This window comes from Typopeltis vanoorti, chromosome 8 (assembly GCF_054136105.1).
Source record: "Typopeltis vanoorti isolate ZY-2024b chromosome 8, IOZ_Tvanoo_1.0, whole genome shotgun sequence".
Taxonomy (NCBI): Eukaryota; Metazoa; Arthropoda; class Arachnida; order Uropygi; family Thelyphonidae; genus Typopeltis; species Typopeltis vanoorti.
Genome location: NC_143556.1, coordinates 69,064,871 through 69,084,223, shown reverse-complemented (window position 1 = coordinate 69,084,223; position 19,353 = coordinate 69,064,871). Strand labels below are relative to the sequence as shown.

Genomic DNA, 19,353 nt, shown 5'->3' with positions numbered 1-19,353 from the left:
TTGGGATTCTCTTTAGCTTGCGTTGATAATTTCTTTCATAATCTGCTTTTGCTTTTCTTACCACTAGTTAACCTTCTGGCCTGTGCTTTATATTTGTGTGCCTGCAGGTCACCCTTCTCCTTTAAATTCCCTCCACAGTTGTTTCTTTCTTTGCAGCTCAAGTTTAATGGTGTTATTCACCCATTTAACCCCCACTTGATTTACTATCCGAACTCTAGGTATGCAGTCAGCCATTGCCTCCTGTAAATGCTCCTTAAACATTTCCCATGCACTATCAACATCCAGCCCTTGCAGTTTTACATGCCATGGCACTGAACCAAGCAATCTCCTAAACTTGTCATACTTACCAGTCTGCTAATTCCACATGTACCCTGTCTTAATTGAAAATTCCACACATTTAGCCACCTCCCAGGTCAAGACCTTATGATCACTCTCACCAATTGGTGGCAACATGGTCATATTCATTCAGTCAAATTCTCAGATGCAATTACTAGGTTAAACGTTCTTGGACCCCTAGTATATTCAATTACATGCTGTCTCAGGTAGTTATCCCTTAGTAACTGCATAAAATCCATTTCCTTCCTCCCATGTGTCCTCTCTTCTTTCCAATCAATGTTACCATAGTTGAAATCCTCCATAATAATTACCTGTCCTCCACTCGTTGAGTCTATTTGCCTATGCATACTATCTCCATCATCTATTCCATCACCTGGTCTATAGCAGCACCCAACTGTATATTTTGTTCTGCTGGCCTCAATCTCACACCAAATAGCCTCAAATGTGCTCTTTCCACTAACCTGCGGTTCAACTTCTATTCTCCTAAGCGGCAGTTCATCAGCTATCATCAATAACACTCCTCACTCCATTCTTTTCTCTCTGTCCCTCCTGAACACACTATACCCTTTACATTCTATCCCACTAGCTATATCATCTTCTGTCAGCCATGTCTCACTAATGCCAATAACCTGTGGCCAGGAAGAGTCTACCAAGGCCAAAAATTCCTCCTTCTTGTTCCTAATACTCCTGACATTAGTGATACATAAAGTGCAGAAGCCCGTTAGTCCCACCCTTATCTTGATGTATTCTACTAACTATCCCATTCTGGTTTGTTGTCCTACATACTAGCTCAGGCATATTATATACATTCTTACACTCAACTGCCTCACTGATGTCTGCATATGGAAATATCTAAGACTCCTCAAAGTACAAGACAATAACAACAGCAGGTAAATCTGAGTAAAATGTACAAATTTATGATAGTTTTTATTAACTATATTGTGCTTATTCTGAATAAAATTTCTTGATATGAGATAAATTTCATTTTCTAAAATATTTTGCTTTTATTATATATACAGTCAACTCTTCCTATAGCAAAAACTATTATGGTGAACTCACTCATCATAACAAACCACCAAAGTATCTCTCTCTCATCCATACGTTCACTGCAGCAAACAGAATTTCTGATACATTTTCTTCTACTATAACAAATCACTGTTCCAAAGAGAATGCCATAGCAAAAGTCAACTGTACAACAACCATGAAGAACTAGTTGTAAAACTAGTTCTTCATGGTTGGGTTTGGTGTGGTTTATAGTTTATTTGGAACATGGGTTGCTTTATTTATTTAAACTGGTTCCATTGCATTTAACATATCTAGCATATCTGCTCTATCTACATATCTTATTTATTTATTTATAAACAATTGTGTGGCAGTCTAAGAGAACTTATGTTTCTAGTTATGGCTGAAAGTTCAAAGTTTCAGTTTAAGGATTAATTACTGTTCTCTTCAAGTGCAGGTTTTTTCCTTTATCTTTGTTAAAGAAAATACTAACATGATAATTAACACTGCATGTTAATTAACATTGTACATTAATTTTCAAAATATACAGGGGAATATTTGACTGGACAGGCATAGGACTGGACAGCGAGTCCAGTCCTATGCCTATAATCTTATGTATATCAATTGCATAAGTGGTCAAGACCAACCTGTACTGTTGGCATAAATAATGCCATGAAGAATCATTAATATTATGTAGGTCGACAGCATGTGTTCTTAAGCCAATTTACCTATTTTGAAGGAGGAGAAAAACTGTTACCATGCCTTAAACTAACTGATTCAACCACATTCTTCTCATCCTCAACAGAGTTTAAACTACTCCCTCTGCATGAGAAGAGTTTAAAAAGTTGCATTTCTAAAAAAAAAAAAAAAAAGAATAGCTTTCAGAAATGAGCACATTATTTAAAATAATTATTGACAACCTGGTTATATTTCACAATGTAGGAAAGAAAAGGGTTTTTCCAGGGTATGGCTTAATAATGAAGTAAACTTCTGAAAGGCTATATATTGAAGAGCTTGCTTAATGCGGGATTTGATTAATGCAGCGAAATTAATTGTGACAATCCCTTTATACATGCGGCAAGTTTTAATTAACTTTATATTTATCATGCAAAAACATGCAAGCCTCGAGGAGTGTTTCCTGGCCGAGAGAAAAAAAAAGTCGTGAGCATGACGACGTCATTTCTCCCATTAAGCATTAAGATTGGATGTATTACAAGCTCCAATTGTTCTGCTGTATCTACAAATTATGTTCTTCATAAATATTTTCATTCAAAAAAGAATTTCATCCAAATTCTCCTAATGATCTGTGGAAGAATGTGAAAGTTTCATTTTTTTCTACCAAATATGACATCATTACTACAACCCATGGACATGGGCGTCATTGTAAGTTTCAAAACCTATTTTCTTAAAAAGACATTCTCAAAGGGTAGAAACAACAACAGGAGAAAATGTGATTACCCTCCAAGAATTTTGGAAAAATTTTAACATTAAACACGGAATTGAAAACATTCATGACTCATGGGAGCAAGTGTCTTCTAGCTGCATGAGAGCTGTTTGGAAAAACCTTTTGCCAGAATGCGCTAATGATTTTCAAAATCCTGTGAACAACGTGGTTTGAAGAAATCGTTGCAATTGGTGAAGACCTTGGTTTTGATGGTGTTGATGCAGAAAATCTTAAAGAATTATTGGATTCAAACTGAAAAGATTTCAGCGACAACTATCTTCTTAAAATTGAACAACAACGTGCATATGAAGATAACGAACAAATGGAATGTAAAGATGAGGTTCCAAAGGAGATAACAATCAAAGAACTGGATGGAATATTTCGCAGTTTAGAATCACTTAAGCAGCAAGTAATGGATATGAATTCAGATGTTAATCGAAGAATGCTCGTTTCTTTCGAGATCTAGAGAGTCATTTTGTTTGTTATTGTAGAATTTATGCTGATAGGAAAAAAACTAAAATGTTCAAATGACTCTTAACAACTTTTTTTGATAAAAAAATTGGAATAACTAACATAGGTACAAGCATTTATTTAACATTTATTTGGCATTCATTTTTTATCTTTCCTAAAAGAGTACCATATAAAACTAATCATTAATACAGTAATTAATCATGGATGAATTGTAATTTTTACCACTGATTATTATATTTGATTAACGCGATTTTGACATACGCGGTAACATTGAGGGATTAATTAATCGCGTTAATCAAGGGATACCTGTATGTATTTTAAAACAAATTTGGATTAAGTCTCTAAAGTGTGTATTTAATATCTATCTAACTATATAAAAGTCAATGTTTTGGTATGCATACTGCAATATTTCCACCAAATTTTGAATGGCCTTTCTACTTGACTAACTGAAAATTAAAGGCCTTGTTTGGATCCAATATTTTTAACCATTAGTGTAAGACTTGTCCCACACTTGATAACAAATAGCAAACTCCTGATTTAACTCCTCCCCTTTCTTTTATGACTGGTAAAAGTTTGCTGTTAAGAATATATGAAATGTCAAACAGAGTCAAAATCAGGATGTGTATTCTTATACCCAAGGTTGCTGACTGACTGAGCAAAACTTTATCCAAACAAAACATCTTAATTAGTATGTATAATTTCTAATAACTGAATCAACATGTTTTATCTCGATTCTAGTAGCAAGGCTTATACGTTGGTCAGACATAACTGGTAATTAGTTTACGGAATTAACAACGCATATAAAGTATATTAATTAAAGGTAACTTTAATGAATAACTTCTATATTTCGGCAACGTCACATTGCCATCTTCAGGAACATAAAGATATGGTATGTGCACGCAGGCACTAACACAAAGCAAATGAGGAAGAAAGCAAGAAACTAATATTGTTCCTAAAGTCCTAATGGTGCCCTCTTGTGGGCTAATTTGGTAGTCTTGGCAGTAGGGCTGAAGTTCTCATAATGTAAGTCTCCCAAATTCGGGGTAGTTTCATGCACCCAAATTTGTTGAGGTTAGGAACGATTTTTAGAGCTGCTGAAGATTCTTTGAATAATCTTTCGTATTTAAACTTGCTGCGATGAATTATTTTTGTTTTCTTCCAACGAATTTTATGGTGGGTATCTAAGGCATGGTCTGCCAGCCCAGAGCAGCAGTACTGGTGAAACCGGATGTAGTCTTGGTGTTCTGAAATCCTGATATTTGTTGTTCTGCCTGTTTGGCCAAAGTAGGACAATTTGCAGCTGCAAGGGACCTGGTACACACCAAGTAGGTCTAGGGGAAGTGGTTGGTCTTTGGTAGAGCGGATAAGGGATGCCAACTTTTTATATGGTCTGTAACAGGAAGGTCATATTTTTTGAGGATATTGGTTATTTTCTCAGAGGTGCCCTGGATGTAGGGGATGGTGATAGACTTGGTGTAATCTTTATTGTGGAGGGGGGTTGTGGTTTACTGGTTTTAGTATTTTTTGAATTTTTTTGGGGTTATAGCCATTGGCTAAGAAAGTGTTGAGGATGTGGTTTAGTTCAGTAGTTAGGGCCTTGTCATCTGCAGCAGTCTCCAGCAGTCCCACCCCCCCTCCTCACAACAATATGGGGTTATAAAAACACTATATAATAGGGCAAAATTAATCTGCTCAGATGACAAGGCCCTAACTACTGTCCTACTTTGGCCAAACAGGCAGAACAACAAACATCAGGATTTCAGAACACCAAGACTACATCCGGTTTCACCAGTACTGCCGCTCTGGGCTGGCAGACCATGCCTTAGATATCCACCATAAAATTCGTTGGAAGAAAACAAAAATAATTCATCGCAGCAAGTTTAAATACGAAAGATTATTCAAAGAATCTTCAGCAGCTCTAAAAAACGTTCCTAACCTCAACAAATTTGGGTGCATGAAACTACCCCAAATTTGGGAGACTTACATTATGAGAACTTCAGCCCAACAGCCAAGACTACCAAATTAGCCCGCAAGAGGGCACCATTAGGACTTTAGGAACAATATTAGTTTCTTGCTTTCTTCCTCATTTGCTTTGTGTTAGTGCCTGCGTGCACATACCATATCTTTATGTTCCTGAAGATGGCAATGTGACGTTGCCGAAATATAGAAGTTATTCATTAAAGTTACCTTTAATTAATATACTTTATATGCGTTGTTAATTCCGTAAACTAATTACCAGTTATGGTTTATCTCTTATCCAATGGATGAACATTATGTTCATTATGTCACAAAATCCTTTCTTTAATACTTTATTATAATAAATTTTAGAGCCAAGTATAGCATTAGAGTAATAATTTCAATTTAATACAAACGAAAAAGGCAAAATGGCAGTAAAAATTATGACAACCAAATGCGCAAACAAAATCAAGTTGAGCAGCGTGGATTTTACTTGGATGGTTCACTGTCGGGAGTGTAATATGTATGCATGGGCAAATGTGGTATATTTGTTTGTGTTGAGAGATTAAAAAAGAGAAGTGAAAGAATAATGGGCTTGGAGACAGAAGGTGAAGAATATCAGACAAAAGGCTATGATGGGTGTGATCAAGAATGATAGCCAGAATGGAGAATGTAATTATGAATACAGAAATAACTGAAAAAGGAAAAGCGAGTGTAAATGCAGAAAACAGATGCAAGCCTGACTGATGGAGCAAATCTGATGTAATAGAGAATGGAATAAAGCCTGCCAGGCAGAGCAATATTGGGAATGATTGCTGGAATGCAAGAATTGAAGAATACAATAATTAAAATAAGAAATGAGAATAAGCATTATATAAAATAAATTAGATGTATGGTGGATATGAATGGAAGAGTATGAAAGAATAAAAAAAGATAGTGGAGAAAAAGAAAAATAGACTCAAGAGTAGCACTATATGGAAATTCTATTATTAAAGGTGTGGCAGTACATGAGATATGTTTTCCAGACAGGAGAGAAGATGAATAAGGTGATTGAGGCACTAGATATGAGAAGTAGGCATGCAATAGAGTTAGTGGTTGTAATTGGGAGGAATGATTTGATTGGACATAGGAAGAATGTGAGATTGGATATTAGCAAAATATATCATCAGAGGAGTGTAAAAGACAACAGTGTAGTAATAAGAGTAGTTTGTGTATGTTACCTGGGTATGTCAATGATGAGTTGCAGTGTAGAATAAAGATCTTGAATGAAATGTTAGTTTGTAAATGTGTGGGATGAGTTTGAGGACAAATGGAACTATATAAGAGCAATGGACTGCATCTGAATGGTTTTGAGTGAGTTATTTAGAAATGTTGCTGCTGCTGAAGAAAGCAGAATAAGTGATGTGAACAAGGTATCAGTGGAAGTCAGAGATGATGTAAATGTAAATGAGCAAGAGAGTGGACCAGGTGAGACCGATGTGATTGTGAATGAAGATGGGAAAGTGAGAAAACGAATGCAAGTTAGACAGGAAAAAGAGGGAGTGAGGGAGACAGTGTAATTAGAGTACACTGAAAGCAGTAATGAATGCAGTACTGTATGGGAATGGTCAGGAATAGAAAGGCTGGAATACATGAGAAGTAGTTGGATCTGACGGGGGGGGGGGGATATATGAGACAAAGAGTAAGTGTAAACAGATACAAGCAAGTGTGGAGAAGTCACAGGTGGGGTGGCATGGGCAGAACTGAAATAAGTTATGCTTATTTATGAAAGCCAGGAATATCAGAAATAAGAAAGATGAAATTGTTGCACTGATTAAGTTTATTTCCCAGAAAATAGTTGGAATAAGTGAAACATGGTTGGATGAGAATGATATCTTAATGGTAATAGAAATGGAAGTATATGATGTTTTTTGTAAGGATAGGAGGGTCAAGAAGGGAGGTGAGTATACTGCTGATGAGGGCAGGGAGAACTTATCAAAGCATAAGTTTGTGGTTTAGCAGTTCTGTAGATAGCTTTTGGTATTGAGACCACATATTTTAAGTTAAATAAGGAGTTGAATAAAACATAATCCTACAAGTTTTGACAAAAGGGGTATTAGGGGTAATTAGCAAAAGAAACGAGACAAGAAACAACTAATTATACATATTAAATGTTATCAGAACTTCACAATTCGTACATATAAATAAATAACTGAAATAAAATTGCTAAATTAATTACTGTATATGTATTGGAACACTGTTAATTGCTGCTGTCACGTTCTGTGACAATGCATGCATCATATCCTAGGTCTGTGGCAGTTAGATTTTAATGAAAGAATGGCCAAACTTGGTTTAGGATTAAGCCTTGATTTTTGTTACATTGTGTGGGAATCAAAAGCATTTCAGAGTCTTTCTTGTTAAACAATCATGATCACCATAATGCATTTTTGTTTGCTGCCAAACTGTTTGACTCTGCAATAGTTGTATGGGATGTCAAACCTGATTTATGCTGTCTTCTTTTTTCGACATCTCATCAGTGTAGGCTATTGATTTTGGTAAAAAAAAAAAAAAAAGGTAAGTAAAGATTCTTCTGAGTCCAGCCAGATGGAAAAACACATCATCAGAAGAATCTCTGCTTATCATTTTAACCAAAATCAACAGTTTGCACCCATGCATCTACTTTACTATGGAAAAAGAAAAGGATGGACAATTGGCCTTCCTGGACCCCTTTCCTGCACCCTTCTGAAATACTTGCTACTTCTATTCACTGTAAACTTACCTTCACAGGTTACTACATACAGCAAAGATTCAGCACATTACCCATCTCAAAAAACAAGCATCTTCAAATCTTTGCTTAACAGAGCATGTGTGTTATCTGTTCCAATTCCCAAGCTCTCCAACAAGAACTCAACACCATCCACTGAATTTTCCTACAGAATGGTTTCACCTCAAGGAAGCTTAAATGCATCAGCAAAAACTCTGAACCTGTATGGTGAGTTCCTATCACATATATTGCAGGCAGCTCAGAAATGATTGCTTTCTTTCTTTTTTAATCCTCCTCTTTTACCATTTATGGTGTCGAGGTAAGTTCTTGTAACCGCAACCACACTTGAGGATAAGGTGGTTAGTAGATGCATGTGTTCATGGAGCTGGTTTGTCTGTTCTGGCAGACAAAAAAAAAACAAGTTCCCAGGTGGAAAAAACCCCAAACCTATGTATGAGACCAGCTAACTCACCATTCATCAAAAGAGACCAGATAAAGGTTCCTGATTTCACTGACAAGGAATAAAAGTCAGGTCTTTCTGACTAAACGGCTTGTCTATACCAACTGAGCTACAGAGACTCTGAAATGATTGCTAAGATTCTAAAAGATATAATTTAGTTCCTACTAAGAGGATATAATTTTTTTCCCCATCAACAAACTCCTGTTGGCTACCACCCACAAAAGATTTTTTGTTCATCTGGCTCGGACTCATCAAACGTGTGCAAATATGTCTACATGTATAAGGCACTAGAGAAGAATAGAGATCTGCAAGTTGTCCAACTCTGTCATGCAGACTGCAGACAAGAGTATACAAAAGAACATGAAGATAGATTATTATGTCTATACACGAATGCTAGGAATATCAGAAACAAAGGGATAGTTTGCTGCCTTGGTCATTATGTTGGGGCCTCAGATTGTAGGCATTAGTAAGACTGGCTATCAGACTTAGACATACTAATTGGTACTGAGTGTAAAGGGTACAGTACTTTTAGGAGGAATAGAAAGGATATAAGAGGATGGGAGTGTGCTGCTAACGATATCAGATGACTTGAATCCAGTTAGTGTTGAGACCTATAATTGTGGTACTAGTAACAGTATTTCATGTGGCAGTGAATTGCAAGCCATCTGGTGTCAGGTAGAATTTACAAGATCAATTGCATTGTAGGGTGTTGTTACAGACCTGGTGGATGGACTGCTAGTGATGAAGAAATGCATCAACGAATAGAGATTATGGGCATGAAGAGAGTAATCATAATGGGAGACTTTATCCAAATATTGATTGGGTAGCAGTAAAATCTCATGAGAAGAATGAAACTAAATTTATTGAGTTGTTGCAAGACAACGTCCTCAAGCAGCATGTGACAGATGGAACTTGAAATCAAAGAGTGTTAAATTTGATTATAGTGTCAGCGGGTGTTTCAGTTAAAGACATAACTATTCTGCATCTGGTTTGTGACTTAGTCACTTGGGAAGTGACTAAGTTTATGAATGTTCCATTCAGAAAAGGTTACATGCTGAACTACAAAGCAGGGAAGTATGATTCACTGAGGAGTATACTGAGTTCAACAGAATGTATCAGTTGCTGGATGGGAAGAATATCGACAGTGCATGGGAAGCATTTAAAAAATACTTAAATGATGTAATATCAGAATGTGTCCCAAGAGTTCAAAAAATAAATACGGAGTCAAATGGATGTGTAATCTTATTAAGCAAGATTCGTAAGAAACAGATCATGTGGAAGTAATACTGTGTGCATAAGGATGATGTTTGTCATGAAAATTATAAGCAGCAGGTTAGAAGAAGAGCCACAACTGTTGTACACAAACCTAAGTCTGAATATATAAAGAAACTGGCTCTGCGTGCTAAAGACAACCCAAGAATTCTATCAATATTCTGCAAGTAAAAGAAAGAATGAATATGAAAGAATAATTCTTCTAAATGCAGATGGATGCAGAGAATAACAGATGCAGAAGAGGTTGTTCAACTAATGAGTGCCCATTTTGCTAAAAGTATCAACCTGGTGCATGCAACATTGAGTTCACTACTGCTTCACTGAATGAAGAAACTCAGTTGTATAAAGAGGAGGTAGTAGAGCTGTTGCACAAACTGAATAAGAATTTGGCAATAGGAACTGATGGGATATCAGCACAGGAGCTAAATGAGTGTTCAGCTGAACTGGCTATTCCTTTGACCAGGCTATATAATTTGAGTCTCAGAACATAGAAGATTCTGCAGGAATGGAAACAATGTATGATAATCCCTTAGCACAAGGATGGTGCAAAGACCTATCAATCAGTATCTCAGGAGTGGTGGTAAAGATTTTGGAAAAATTGTTAGGGCTCGCCTTTGGAAATGAGTTGACAGTGAATCTCTATGCTGCAATGAACAGCATGGATTTACTAAGGAAAGGCAACTTAATAACTTGCTCACATTCTATAATAATGTTACTGTAATATCTTCCATATTTTGTTCTAAGTATTCCAAATTAATGCATATACACTTGGTCGTCGACTTACGACCAACTTCCGTTCTGGCTGACAGGTCGTAAGTCGATCTGGTTGTATGTCGGCCATATATTTATTAACAATATTCTTTAACCTTTCTAATCTTTTTATCATCTTTATAATTTATTTTCATAATGTTTTAAATTTATAATTATGTATATTGTACATAATGTGAAAAATAATGCTGTTTTCAGTATTGTTTTCAGTTGACTTCATAGGTATGGAACCTTTCACAGCTTCCCGAATTCTTTCTTTGTCCTTAAGTATCGTCGATACCATGGAAGGTGATAACTTCAAGTCACGTGCTATCGTATTCATTTTCTTTCTGTCTTCATACTTCTGGATAACGTTCAATTTACACTCTAAATTAATAGTTTTCCTTGACTTCTTAACTGGCGTATCTGCAGATGAAGGCATTTTCCTTTTACTAGACATTTTATGGGTAGTATTTCAGTAGAATTTTAATTAATACACCACATGCAACAGATGCTTGAAAGCGACTGAGTGTATGTGAGAGATAGTTATTGTACGCGGGTTATCGTACGATAACTATCGTATCCCATAGTTATCGTATGCGCAGCTGCCTGATTTACTATTAATTTATTCTTTTTTTTTTTTTTTTGTGGTCGTAAGTGCAGACGGTCGTAAGTCGACGACCAAGTGTATTTTAGCATCTGCACCTACCAAGAATTCACTTAGAAATTTAATATTTTGATATAGGATTGATATGGTATAATTAACAGAGGGTTATTGTCCTTTTACAGTTTCCGTATTGTCTCTCTGATGAGAAAGAAGAGCTCATAACACCTATCAGGCCAGTGATACCTAATCAATGCACTAATAAAAGGCAAATATACAGGATGCTATGAAGAGTTCATGTCCCTAAAATATTACAAGCTAAGGCAACTCCAACGCCAAATGTTACGCTCTTATAAATTCTCTGCTAGTGTTTTAAAACTTTAAGCTTCTTTCTAGAAGTAGCTGTAACACATGGATGGATCCATTACATTCTCCAGTTCAAACATAATACAACTGTCATTAAATTTCATAGGGAGTATTTATTATAAAAAAATATAAAAAAGCCTAAAAATCAGAACATATATTGCACTTATTTCCTCAAATGACAAAATAAAAATATTAACAGAACTTTATTTTAAATTGTGAAATATGGACAATAATTATGTATTTATTAATCAAAATGAATTGGCAATAAATTATGATGTAGGAAAAAAATTTTTTGGCATTTTTTGGGAGAAGCCTTGTCTAATTTTTTCAGAAATAATTCCTCTTCTAAAAAAACTCTTTCAATGAAAATGCTAGTAAGTTATACTGAAAGAAATTTTTTCTGAGAAATTGTACCGCAGAATAAGTTGACTCATTATCCTTGGAATTTTTTTTTCTAAAAAATTCATTATGGTCTGTTAATCGCAATGCAATCATCATTTCAGCTATATAGTACAAAGATTTTGTCTGTTTGTCATCTGCATCCTATTTTTTTAGATTATTTGTTATCACATAAAATTTTTTTGTTTTGGTGAATTTATTTTAGATTATGACTACTTGTTTGTTATTGCACTGTGGTTTGATATTTCAGTTTCATTCTATTTTACAAATTCATGAATATAGTTGTGTTTCCAAGATCAATTACAGATGTGTACTTCCTTTTTCCTGTGCCACCCAGATATTCTGTTGTTTGCATATTTGACATTTTGTAAATTTTGAATCTTCACATAAATCGCAAAACTTCCAAATTGTTTTTTTTTTTATTATTATTATGTAGTGCCAAAATTGTACTCTTTCAGTACTTTAAGACAAATTTTAATACTTCTAATATAAACAACTTTTAAGACAGCATAATATAAACTAAAATAAAAACATGTTGGAAGTTTATTTTCACTTGGTTAGACTATAATAAATTTAGTTTAATCCTTTATCCAAGTGTAAGCAAACAAAGTTTGCACCTTAAGTATCTTCAGGACTGAAGCAACTCGTAGTAAAGGTGGACCAAGCTCTCATCACTCCTTGTCTCACTATCTCCCATAATGCAAAGCACATCTCCTTGCAGACATGTATAATGCTATGCATTAAGGGAAGGGCCACTACCCAAACCGGTTTAGACCTTTATTGAGGTTTCGTCAGTGTGAGCCAGACCCAGAGGTGGTGATACCAAGGTGGGAGCAATGGAGAAGTCATCTTGGAGAAGTAATGGAGAAGGATCAAACTAAATTTATTATAGTCTAACCAAGTGGAAAATAAACTTCCGACATCTTTCTCTAAATTCAGAGTAATTTAATAATAAGGTGGTACACTTTTTGGCAACTCGTATAGGTAAATATGACCTCTCCATTGCTTCTGCCATAGTATTACCACTTCTGGGTCTGGCTCCCACTGACGAGACCTTAATAAAGGTCGAAACCAGTCTGGGTAGTGGCCCTTCCCTTAATGCATAGCATTATACATGTCCGCAAGGAGATGTGCTTTGCATTATGGGAGATATTGAGAGTGATGAGAGCTTGGTCAACCTTTACTATGAGTTGCCTCAGTCCTGAAGATACTATAGGCGCAAACTTTGTTTGCTTACACTTGGATAAAGGATTAAATAAAATTTATTATAAAATAAAAACACCACAGAAAGTGCCTAAAGCAAACCCAACAGGCCTTTGTATGAAGTGGCAAAAAAAGATAAGACGAGGATTTTCCTGATTCATTTCATTTGTTATGATACACATAACAGGAATTCTTCTACTTCAGCTGGCCAAAGACTGAATCTTTCTACTGATTAGACTGAAGCCAAATATCTGACTTACAACTCGGATACAGATTACATATTATTATTATTATTATTACTGTGACACCTCCAGGGAGTCCAAAGACTCATCGAGGGAGGGCGTGCCAACAGCATCAAACGATGCTGTTGGCACACCCTTCCAACTACTAACCACACTCAAACTTGCTTAACTTTTTGTGTGAGCCATTAGTAGCAGAAGCTCTACCAATCGACTGACCTCTGCTGTATACTAATATTATACTGCTCAATATAATATTAGTATACCATTTACACCATATAACTGTAGCATTTTGAAAAGTTTTTCTGAAACTTCATCATATGGCTCTTCCACAACTACAAAACTTAAACACAGATCCTTGTTATATTTTCATGATTTCTCCACTATTTGTCTTAAAGTGAAAATCTGATCCTGACAATCTCGATTTGGCCTGAACCCAGCTTGTTATTCTTATTGTTTTTATTCATCTTCTAAATTGTTACTAAAATCATTCTATGACATTTATTTAGCTACTGATGAACATTTTACATTTTTCTGCTAAAAATTACACCTGCTAACGAAGTGCTAGGTCAAAATCACATACCTATTAAAAGATTAAGGTAATCATTCGACTGGCCAAATCCCAGGCAGCCTTGACTTGGAGCTGGAAGGGATCAGACTCCATTGTACATAACATGGCCAATTATTCGAAGGCCATACTCATTCTGTTAGATGTAAGGCCTTCATCATGCTTCGCGTGCATTAGGGACTGAACAGCTTTAGGCCCTTGATGTGGGATGATGACTGAATGCCTTTAAGTCAGAATCCTGTCTAGTCACTACATCGATAGTGTTCATGCCTTGCATGTATACTGAAAGGAATGCTAGCAGAAATTGTTTTTGTACTATTACAGTGTGATGGCTCTGCCAATACCACTAGAACGGGGGTGCTTAAGGATCAAAGCTGTATAACTGAGACTTATTCGTGCCTATGGTCCCACAGAAGGTGCTACTAAGGTAGAAGTGGAGAAATTTTTTGAGGCTTTAGAAAAAGCAACTGACACAATGAAAAACGAAAAGTTGGTCCTTGTTGGGGATCTAAATAGCAGAATAGGAAATGATTGTGAGACATACAAAAATATTTTGGGAAAATTTGGAGAAAAGAGCAAAGCTAATAATAATGGCAAATATCTGTTGGATTTCTGCTCAGGACATGGACTGGTTATTACTAACACCATGTTCCAACATAAAAATGTGCACAAATTCATATGGAGAGAAGAGGCAAGGAATAAGAAAAGTCTCATTGACTATGTTATTGTTGATAGTGATATTTTCTCCCTGATGCAGGACACCAGAGTGTACAGAGGATTTGAAATTGGAAGTGATCACTATTTAGTCTTGAGCAGGATAAAATTGAATTTAATATCGAAAAGAATAACATGTAAGAAAGTTTTAAAGCGAATAAAAGTTGAGCAGCTCTCAGATGTGAACTGTAGACTAAAATACAGAAATATTATTGAAAAGAAAATGAAAGAGTTTGAGAACAGGAATCAAACCTTGGAGATTCAGTGGCAAACTCTGAAGGAAACATTGATTGATTCTGCCAGAGAGCCATGTGGTGAGGTTGTGTGCAAGGATAAAAAAATCAGAACTTCCTGGTGGACACAGGAAGTTAAAGAGGCAGTGAAGGAAAAGAAGAAAGCATATCAAAAGTTCCTGTCAAATAAGTCAGCTTGTGCTCTTAGAGAATATAGAGACAAATGCAAGAATGCTAAACACTGTGTAAAACTAGCTAAACAAAAGTCATGGGAAGACTTTGGCAAGAATATAGAAAATAAATATCAAGAAGGTGGCAAAATATTCTGGAGGTTGTTGAAGAAGCTTAGGAATGGAGGAAAGAGTGCTGTAAAAGGAGTTAGAGATGATAAAGGTGACATGAAAACTGGAGAAAAAGATATCCTTGAAGTATGGAGTAATTACTTTGAAAAACTGCTAAATGAAACAAGCAGTGATGACAGCACAGTGGTAAAAAACACTGACCAGGCATGCAGGCAGGAATACATATCCATACTTGAAGTAGAAAAAGCCAGCAAAAGCTTAAAATGTGGAAAGGCAGCAGGAGTAGATGATATTCGACCAGAAATGCTGAAGTATGGTGGTATAAAAGTCTTGCTGTGGCTGCACTGCATAGTTCAGAAGGCCTGGACAGAGGTAAGAATTCTTGATGATTGGAGTAGAGCTCTCATAGTACCCATATATAAAAAGGGAAATAAAACTGAATGTGCGAATTACAGAGGTATTTCCCTACTGAGTGTTCCTGGCAAAATCTATGCAAGTATACTTGAGAAACGGTTGAGAAGAATTGTGGAAGAAAAGCTTGGTGAAGAACAAGCTGGATTCAGGCCAAACAGAGGCTGTCAGGATCAGCTCTTCACTTTACGACAAATAGTCGAGAAAGCATGGGAATATAACATAGATCTGTATTTAAGTTTTGTCAATTTGGAAAAGGCACATGATAAGGTGCCAAGAGAGAAGCTATTCAATACGCTGCAGTTATATGGTGCCAATGGGGCATTATATCAATACTTAGTCTTTATTTGAGTTGTAAGTCAGCAGTTAGAATTGAAGGAAGTACAGGAAGATGGTTTAATGTTAAATCTTGTGTGAGACAAGGATGTACATTATCCCCTCTGTTATTCATTATCTATATGAATCACATTATGAAGTAAAGTGGTATTAAACATGATATCAAAATTGGAGATGTTAATGTCAGATCTTTGCTTTATGCGGATGATGTTACACTTCTAAATAAATCCGCTACAAGTCTGCAAGATTCTCTGACTAAATTGAATAGCTGTTGTAATAGATATGGTATGAAGGTCAGCAATAAAAAGACAAAGACAATGAAAATAGGCAGAATCACTGAAAATGTCAACTGTGTTGTGAATGGAGAACCTGTGGAACAAGTAAAACATTTCAGCTACTTAGGCACAATTTTTACTGAAGATGGTAAATTAAATATAGAAATAGACAACAGAATCAGCAAAGCTGGTATGGTGGGAAGTCAATTGAATAAATTCATATGGAATAAGAGAGAAATTAGCCAGAACACTAAATTAGCTGTATACAAGACAGTGTTCAAACCAGTGTTAACTTATGGATCTGAGAGCTGGGTCAGAAGTAAAACACTTGACCAAAGACTAGAGACCGCAGATATGAGAGTCCTGAGAAAGATTATAGGCATGAACAGATGGCATCAATTGCAATATCATATTAAAAACGAGGATATTAGGAAAGAACTTGACATTGTCTGCATCCAGGAATGCGTTAGCAGAGCTAATCTCAGATGGTATGGTCACCTAAACAGAATGGGCGAGGAAAGATTAGCAAAACAAGTGTTCTCTGCCAGGTTGGCAGCAAAACGACCCAGAGGAAGACCAAGATATAGGTGGATTGATATGGCACAAAGTGCCTTAGACGATAGACATATAAGATCTGATAATGTTGGAGTCTTGACAAGTATCAGACTGATTTGGAGGAAAATTGTAGATAGGAAGTTAGTAATGATATAATTTTTTCATATAGTAATTTTTCATATTCCTGCCATGTACCCACACCCCTTGTGGGTGCATGGCAGGAATTTGATGATACCACTAGAACTGAAGCATTAAGGCTGCCATCGAGACTAAGCATCTGCTGTTTCATACACAGCACCATTCAAGTGTGCAGGCACTAAATCATCCACAGATGACCTAGGTACTGAATGTCATACTTAAAAGAGCTGCCACCATATTGTGACTACCTCTGGATTTTTTTCTATCTCTGGCTGATTTTTTTCAGATATATCTGATCTACTTATTAGGAATGTTTGATATAATTTCTTCTTTTCCAGCACTACTACTTTGGAGTTTTTTTCTATCCCTGATTGAATACCGAGTGTTCAACATTTGAATCTTGTTTTGATTTTTTTTTTCAAATAATATTTGCATATTTGATTCTACAGTTTAACCATGAAGGATGCTCAACTTTGATTTTTTTAAAATTACTTATTTTTATTATCTTTTCAATAGAAAAGTTTAAATAAGAATAATAATTAAAATTTTATAATTTAATAAAAGTTTTAAATAAGTTTAAAAAAGCAATCAAAAAAGTAATCTTGCATAGCAATCTATGTAAGCTAATCTGAGAAACCATTACAACAGCTTTTATATGTTACACAACTGATGCACTACGTAACTCTGATGGCTGGCATCCATAGTACCCATCCATAAAATATAAGAATTATAAAAAAAAAAAATTCCCTGTGTGCTTCAGGTATGGTTTGAATAAGCATGTTCAAGAAGATATCAAAAAATAAAAAATAATTAAATAAATAAATAAAAATTTAGAAGAGAAACTTGGGAAAGAATAAACTGGATTCAGGCCAAATAAGGATTGTTAAAGATAGGATTTTTATTTTTAAAAATCATGGGAATATAAGCAGGTAGTATCTATATTTAAACATTGTACACATGGAAAAAGGCATGTGATAATGTGCCAAGAGGAAAGTTGTTCAGAGCAATATATAGCTTATGCTCAAGTTATCAGTCAGCCATTAGAAATGAAGGAGGTACTCAAGATGATGGTTTGATAAAAAAAAATCAGGTGTAAGACAAATCAATGTTGTCTCCACTGTTATTCATAACCTCTGGATATTACATTATGAAGGAAAGCAGAATTAAAATTCAGCTCATTTTATACAGACTTTGTAATATTCCTAAAAAAAATCCTCTATAAGCCTTTAAGATTCTTTGACTTAACTAAATAACTGCTATAAAAATTTGTCGTGAAGGTCAGTAATAAAAACTGGAGATTGGCTTGCTGGCAGGTTGTATATGGGAGGAAGCAATATCCCAGAAGAGGAAAGTCACTATTGGTGTGCCACAGAATCTGTTTTGGGGCAATTGTTGTTTAATTTATATATAAATGACATTGGAAACGGCTTAAATAGTTGATATATGGTTGTTTGTAGATGATGCAAAGTTGCAGAGAGCTATGAGGCGTAGAATGAATGTTGTAGCCTTGCAAGAGGACTTGAACAGACTTGGTGAGTGTGTGTGTGGGGGGGGGGAATGCCAGTTCAATGTAGTCAAGTATAAGGTTTTAAAATTTAGGAAGCAAAGATGGGATGCAGAGATTATGTTTATGCTTATTTTTTATGCTTAGAGATTATACTTATATTCTCTGCATCCTGCAGAGAATTATAAGATTGGAGGGGATATCTTAGAGGAAGTGAATGAAATGAAAGATCTCTTGAAAACCAGGATGGAGTCAGAGATGCATCATCCCGGTTTTCAAAAGGATGATGAGTTGTTGGAGAGGGTTCGGAGATGACTGACTAAATTTCAGGTCTCTGGAATGAGGACAGATTGAGAGAATGTAAACTGCAGAGCCTAGATTTGCCATTATAACAAGACATCTATTGTAACAAATTATTCCTCTGGTTCCTACAAGTTTGTTATAATGAGAATGGGCTGTAAATAAAAGTAAAATAACAGTAAAAGCTGAAGAAAAATAAAACAAGTTAGTTTTATTTTTCTTCACATTTTTTAAATTTATGTTTAAGTGTGCATAGGCCCGCTGGATAAGAATCAATTGGAATATAAAAGAGAAAGTTATAAATTAACAAATTTCTTCTTCATTACTTGTTGCAAAGGAAAATAACATCTACTTGATTGGAGGTACTTACTCTTAAGCTTGGTTTGTAACTGTATATTAACTGACCAAAATAAATAAATGAATTCCTTGCATCCCAGATAAGATATGAGAGGTGATAAGAGGTGATTAAGAGAGTGATAAGGGGTTCCCCTCGCAAATTTTAAGTTTTTTAAGCCTCCCTCCATCCATGCATGTACATACACAAATGAATGAATACAGAAACATATAACAAAGAAATAGATGAAAATATAAACACAACTACAGCTATTTTTAAAAAAATTCTGTAAGTTCTTGGCTTTCATTTCTAATTGGCACACAGAACCAATGTATTATAGCTCTAAAATCTCCTGTGTGAAAATGACAAAAAACAAAAAAAAAGCAAAATAATATATACATTTTGAATCAGAGTTTAATGCAACTAAGCAAAATGCAAGTT

The 19,353-nt window shown here is 35.4% G+C and overlaps 1 protein-coding gene across 3 annotated transcripts in view; it reads right to left on the bottom strand.

Moving 5' to 3' along the window:
- Neurl4 (neuralized E3 ubiquitin protein ligase 4) overlaps positions 1–19,353 on the bottom strand; it is a 646,806-nt gene that overhangs the window by 549,518 nt on the left and 77,935 nt on the right. The gene's annotated exons all lie outside the window — the stretch shown is intronic.